Source organism: Petromyzon marinus, chromosome 52 (genome assembly GCF_048934315.1).
Source record: "Petromyzon marinus isolate PM22_M1 ecotype Great Lakes invasive population chromosome 52, UKy_Petmar_22M1.pri1.0, whole genome shotgun sequence".
In the NCBI taxonomy this organism is placed as follows: domain Eukaryota; kingdom Metazoa; phylum Chordata; class Hyperoartia; order Petromyzontiformes; family Petromyzontidae; genus Petromyzon; species Petromyzon marinus.
In genome coordinates, this window is record NC_133718.1 from 7,321,354 (window position 1) to 7,328,455 (window position 7,102).

Consider the following 7,102-nt stretch of genomic DNA (forward strand, 5'->3'; position numbering starts at 1 on the left):
CCGAGGGCGAAATCGTGCACACATTCCAGTGCATAACTTCGTGGCACCGTATTTAAAACGCTTACAACTGTCTCTGCTTTTTTTTCTGCTTTGCAACGCAGTTTCGCCAGGGGCATAGCAAAAAACGGGCTCTGAACTGGGGCCCCCCGGTTGCAAGGAATTGAAACGGGTGAGCCGTTGTCAAATTTCCCTCCAACCTCTGGAATTGCCACCACCGTCTCGGGGCAGCAGACAGGAGGTGAGCACCGATGCCTCAATGCCAGGGGGATCGGTGGTGGCTTTGCTGCACGCCGCTGCCTGTGATCCAGCACTGCGGAAGGCAGCATTTATGGTCGGTGGCAGGTGAGAATGTTACAGTGCAAAAATAATAACAACACAAGAAACACGATAAATTATAGGCGCGGTAGAGAGAAAACACTTCTAAAAAATACATACGAATGCAGCTAAGGAAAAAAAATGTAGACTCCCTCTGTTCCGTATGCATCGGATAGCGTTTCCCCTTCGCACGCGTGCGTGGACTTTTGCAGGTGGTTCACTTTCCTAATTGGCTGATACCACATTTATACAGAGGGGAGCACAGAGCTTGGATAAATGTTGATGTTGGCACACCACGTGGCCGCCTTCCCACTTGCCTGTGGTTCCTCGCGCCTCCGAGTCGTTCCCTCTGTGCGAGGGCAACCACTGATGTCGTCGTCGTCGTCGTCATTATTATTATTGTTATCAAGGTTCATCATATGAGCGGAAAATCGCGGTTGCTGCGGAAACCCCTGTGTTTCAGAAGATGCTTGCAAAGGGTAACACAACGGGAGGCAACATAAAAAAAAGAATAAAACTACGGTGCAATGTGTCGCTCTGCAGAACAACGTGCATGCGCGGTTTTTATTTTTCATTTTTTCCCCCCGCACGTTAAAATCAGGTGCCAGCAGAAAAGAAAATTTCTCGAACAAAACGAGAGTGCCATTTGGGTAGTTCAGGGGGGGCAGTGGCGGGGGTCATAATGGCCGTGGTGTCGGGGCAATGAGCCAGCACGCCTCGAAGGGATCCTGGGGTCGAATGAGTGCGGCCAATCGCGATTAAACCGCCTTCTCAGAGGGCCTTCTCAGAGGGCCTTCCCCCACCCCCCCCCCCCCCCCGCGTTCCTTTTGGAATCGCGACTTATTCACCCGAGAAAAGCCACACGTGAGTCCAACAAAGACCTCTCTCCTTTTTGCAGGAGGATCCTGCATTTTTGGCGGGATATTTTGGCCAAAGATAATCAGATTGCAATGGGAGTTTTTTTGTTTGTTTTACCTATGAGACGAAAACCGGAGAATCCTGAGGAAACGCCTGCAGAATCATAAGAACATTTATTTATACTGGAGGAATCCGATAAGCTCTAAAGCTCTCTTTTTCACACATGCCCAGTCGGGGCGGGTAAGAACGTATCAACAACAAACAGGACAAACAACACGACAGTAGTGCAAAGTACACATAAGATAAACAAATCACCCAAACGTACAAATAAAACTAAACCATCGCCATCCTACCCAGGCAAAGCCCACTGAGGTTTTAATGTATTTATTTTTTATCAGAAGCGACCTATCCATCACAAATGAAAGCTCAACAAAGTAGCCCCTCGTTAGGACACAGACGGAGAGAAACGTCTGTGTCCGCACACGCAGAAAGGCGCCACGAGACGGGGAATCTTGGGTCTCTTTTTTAGTCTATAGGTCTCTGTGTGAGTCTATGCATATATGTGTGAGTCTGTGTGTCTCTGTATGAGTCTGTGCATCTCTGCGTGAGTCTGTGGGTCTATGTGTGAGTCTACACGTGAGTCTACGCATCTCTGTGTGAGTCATGGGCCTCTGTGTGAGCCTATGCGCCTCTGTGTGAGTCTATGGGTCTCTGTGTGAGTCCATATATGGGTGTATTTTGAACTTCTTTCTCACCGTGCGTAGCCAGCCGTGCAAATCGGACAACTAATGAAACACGCAAAAGGCAAGTTCCAAAGCAATGCCTCTGTCGCTACAAGAACGACAGCGCAGATGCTGCATGTGCCGAATTGTGTGTTTACCCCGCCAAGTAGGGGGGGCTGGAGGTGCAGCCACTCCTGGCCTAGGCGCGCCGCTGAGCCGACTGAAGGAGTTCCACAAGGATGCTTCTCTTAACCTCGTGGCACGAATTTTAAAACACGTTCAGGGTACAATTAGCGTTCGAATCAATACGTTTGCTTACGGGACGGAACGGCAGCGACTCCGCGAGCTTAATTACATCTCGGAGCAGTGGAGCCAGCGCCGGTGAGATTATGGGTTCAAGCAATTATTTTCTGCGTGCTAATGTTGCACGTTGCAGATGTTTGTTTCGGGAAATAAAAAAAAGAGTTGCGAGCGCGCGTCCGTGTGTGTGTGTGCGCGTACGATTGTGCATAATAAAATATTTTTGGGTTCGATTGCGTGAATATGATGCGTGTTGTTAACCCACCACCACCACCACACGGAGCCAATTAGTACGGTTAGGTACGTGAACAAAATGTTGCCAATTAGCGACTACTTCAGCACACCGGTGTGATGGCGAGGAGACACACAGCAATCACAATTCGAGTACTGTGACGTTTCGCTGGCGATGACAACCACCAGCTTCATCAGGCGATTTTTCAGAATTGTGCGGAAGTCTTCCCCGCTTGCGGCCTGCAAATAGAGCGAGATGATGTCATCGCCGTGGTGATGGGTTTCGCGACTCATATTTACGCACTCTAACCCAACAACTTTAACGGCATTACAGGAATGATGTTGGTCGCGAAAAGCCAACGTGTTGAATTGCACGATTGTTCTTTGACATTGGCCACATCTGCTCTGCATTCAAGTTCCAACAACAACAACAATCGGCCGCTACAATATGAAGGCCGTGCCACCCGTTGGGAATCGTTTGACCATACTTCACCACGCTGGTCACCGCAAGGTTCGTGAAGTGGGCGACCCAAGACCAGTCGCGATATCGCACGGCCACTTACGGTTGCCGTGGCCGAGAGTTGAACGCGGGTCGTTGCATCCATCGGGCATTGCGCTAACCGCGACACCACCACTCCCCCCCCCCCAACTCCACCCCCACTGAATTTGTACCTTCAAAATAATCCTCACTTAATTCTCCACAAGTCTCTGTTGAAAAATGTAGCAACCGTTTCGATTAGCTTCCGTTCGCTTTTAAATAACGGTTATTTATATGCGTATTGATTCATCGATTGTATCATTAATTCAACGTGTGTGCGACCTTTATTGACAGAGCTAAGACCTTCACATTGATAGGCCAGAACCCCACCCCCCACCCCCCGTTGTTTCACACCGAGATCACAAGAGGTGCTTGCTAACAGCACGGCCCTCGCCAGCTGATGTTAAGTAAAACAAGGAGTCAACTTGAAAGTTGTCTTCTCCCCGTTCAAATGAGCGTTGGGTGGCTTCAATCATTTCCATCAGTGGCCCTGAACCAACGTTGGACATTCCATATTCCTATGGTGCGTCAGGAAGGTAAATGTATAGCGACAAAAAACAGTGTTGACTTCCGAACAAACGGGTGTTCATTTGAATCAGAATCCTTATTTTTCCTGGAGAAATCCGATGAGCTATGAAGCTCTTTTTCACAGATCTCCAGTAGTGGCGGGTCAGAACGTAACAAGAACAACAAACAATACAACAGACACGATAGGAGTGCAAAGTATGGGAAAGGTAAGCAAAACACTCAACATAAATATTGCAAATAAAGTTTATAAGTTAAAATTTGCGTAAGTTCACCATCCCAGGCTTAGGGAAGGCAGAAGAACCACAGCAAAAACAGTCACAGACCACACCGAGACAACACAGAGTCCCTCAATACAACAGCACATTAAAATGTAACTATCGATACGTGAGTAAAGAAGAAAGTTACAAACCTGCTTTGATCAACCTCCAGAGGCATGCAAGGTTGAGACAAACTCCGACCGGGATTTGACCTTGAACGCCGATTGCGAACCAAACCCTCGAACCGCCACAACGTCCCCACTTGGTTGCACTCACACGGCCAATAAGTTATCGGAGCCATTGCCGATGATGCAACGCTATCTCGCAATTACTTCCGTCCCTCCGCTTGATCCTACAATGTCTGCACTTGACTTGCCCTCGCAGTATCTCACTATCCGGCTTTAGGATCTCCTCCTTTTGGAAGCCTCTGGGAAAGCCACTCCAGGGCTAATCTCGGTGGCCTGCCCACGTGGTCCTCCCATCGGAAACCACCGCTTCCTGATTCCATCTGCCACCATCCTTCGTATCAAGTTCCATTCCCAACCTCCCGAGTTGCTGACCCAGTACTCCTCCATCATCCGGCACACGATACCTACCCATTGCAACCGCCTCTTGCTCATTAATCCATCTCCAGCATATTTATTTAATCATTTGACAAACTTCTTATGCTCGCTCGCCATATAATCCGTTGCGGCTTGCAATACGCATCCTCATCCTCCTTTGCGCACGCTGATATTCAAACATTCGGGGGGATTCTCTTGTGGCGCGCGAACAAAGCCCTCGTTAGTATAATGGGCCGCGGTGACGGGATGCTAACAGGAGGTTATTCAGGAGGTCGTAGGTTCGACCCCAACCCTGACGTCTGCTGTATATTTGGAGTTTTCCTGTCTCTCTCTCTCTCTCTCTCGCCGTGGTCACGTGGATTTTTTTTCCGGATCGTCCGGTTTTCCCCTCCACATTTAGAATCAGCGTCACGCGTTTAGAGTATTCAGCCGCTGTGCATTTCCACGTGGTGATGATGAGCCACGTCGTGGGGGTATCACTTGTGGCCAGGTGGCCTGTGAAAAAGAGCTGTGTAGCTCAGTGGGCATCACTGGGTAAAACATTAATGTTGAGTTGAATATCTATGAATAACACACTCGCACACACCTGCGCGCGCTATATTCATATTATATTCATTGCAACAAAATAAAAAATAAAAACTCACCAGGGCTTGATTGTCGCTCTCAATCACGAGTCGCCGGCTTGATGTCTCCTACACAGTCATCCAGGACCCCCACCACCACCACAGATTCTCCGAGCCACCCCTTAGGGCTGCGCGCCACGAGAAGTCCGCATTTTAATCAAACATCGTTTGTTGTCACGCGCAGCGCCAGTTACACTGCCCTTTATTCCGCTGTGATTGATGTGTTCATTAGAGGCAGACGTGTGCACTGAATTATGGCCGCGTTAACTCTTTAGCCCGCGCAGTCTCTTTACCGGGGGGGGGGGGGGATGTACGTACGCACGCGTGTCGAACTTCTTTCGCACCGCGCGTAGCCAACCGCGCCAATCGGAGGTGCGGTTGGAAGGACAACAGACTGACCGCCAAAAAAAAAGCAGTTTTAAGGAAATGAATTTTCAACCGAGATTTAAAAGGGCATCGCTCCAGTGGCTTCCGAATATCGGAAGGGAAGAGCGTTCCAGACGGCCGCAGAAGCGCATCCTGAAAGCGCCGCGCGATGCGGCGAGCACCGCCTTTGTTCGATGGCGAGCAGCCAAAAGCCGTCGCCGTCGCCGCTGCTGCTGCTGCGAGGGTGAGCGGAGTCCGCGCGACGATGGTTCACGCACGAGATCGGCACGAAGTCCGCTGTGGCTCGTTTGTGGCCACGAACTTCGTCGTGCGCAAATGAGCGCGCGACGTTACAAGATCTCGTTGGGATGTTGGCTCCTGCCACTGGAATGTGGAATTTCCTTCCCGACTGACAGCGTTCGTGTTTACGCCGGGAGACGCTGTAGCAACGGCCGCCCACACCGGCACCAGCGTTATTCGATGGCTATGGAAATATATAAATATATAACGCACATTTGACGGCTGAAATTTTTTTCTGTTGCTTGCCAATCAAACGCCACATTTGAGTCCTCAGAGCTGCAAAATGCTCAATTAAAGTGCAATTCAACATTCAATTCTTACGATGATTTCCCCCCACCCACCCCCCCAGCCCCTCCCACTCGTTCCTGAACGGGCCTCATCTTCATCAACTCCCCCCATACACTGCAAGAATTGGGGTTCAAGCGGCGGCTGGCTGCACAACGCCGCACGGACTTGGGACTCGAACGCCCCACCCCCCACCCCCTAGGATTCCCCCCACTGTCACTGCCCCGTGATTCGGACACGGCCAGAGCGAGCGAGCGAGCGAGCCCACGGGGTCCGCTGGTGACGTCCCTTGCTCTGAACTTCATTCAACCGCCTCCAACCCGCACTCCGCACCTCCACCACCACCACCACAACCCACCCCCCGTGTAGATTTTCTCATCTTGACACCACGTTGGATTCGCGGGCTCAAGCGCGCGCCGTTGATTTGGTCGTTCAACTGTCCCTTCTTCTTCTTATTACTACTACTACTACAAGATTCAAATCTTGTGCAATGATCAAAAGCGCACCGGGTTTCCATTAGATGCCCCCCCCCCATTCCGCCTCCCGTAATCTTTCAAGTTATGTAAATAGGCGTCGTTGTTTTATCCGCGACACGGAGCCGAGCGCGCTACAGCTTTAAAGGAGGAACAAAGCGCGAGAGGAACGATTAAAGGATAATGATGTGCAGCACACACACACAGACGCACACACGTAGAAAGTAAATTAATAAAACTCCGTAAAGAAATGGACAAGCGCGTGACCGTATACCTTGCGTGTGTGCGCGCATGTTGCGGAGAGCGGAATCGACAGCGATGAGCGATTTGGACGAACCCGGTCCCTGCCGTGGCAATGTGGAATTAGACTCGTCGGGTATTGACTTTCAGCTGCCGTCCCAGAGAGTGGAACCATCCGCTCGTCGCCCCGTCGACTATCAACAACAAACCGACGGAGCGAAGTTGCTTCTCCGGAAAATTAGCGGGCGCCTCGACCGCGTTCTGCTCCGGCCCCGAGTGATTTCGACGAACATCTCTCCACTCGAAAATTCAGACACCCCGAGAAAGCCACCCCCCCTGCCGAGCACTCAGAACAATTAAGGGACCTACTCTAAGAAGAGAAACACACGCCACATAATGAGCATCCCTGCACAAAGTGAAACCCTCCGATTCTAATTGAATATGAATAAAACATTTCAGTTTATGAAAACCACTCTCCGCGGACCTTGCATTGGGTACAAGTC

At 50.4% G+C, this 7,102-nt stretch overlaps 1 long non-coding RNA gene across 1 annotated transcript; it reads right to left on the reverse strand.

The window, feature by feature from the left end:
* Window positions 1-699: 699 nt before the first annotated feature.
* On the reverse strand, window positions 700-6,880 carry LOC142931315 (uncharacterized). Its single transcript, XR_012947317.1, has 3 exons — window positions 6,634-6,880; window positions 4,957-5,063; window positions 700-2,666 (listed from the first exon to the last, which is right to left on the reverse strand). It is a non-coding gene; the product is annotated as an uncharacterized LOC142931315 (long non-coding RNA).
* Between the last annotated feature and the right edge of the window lie 222 nt (window positions 6,881-7,102).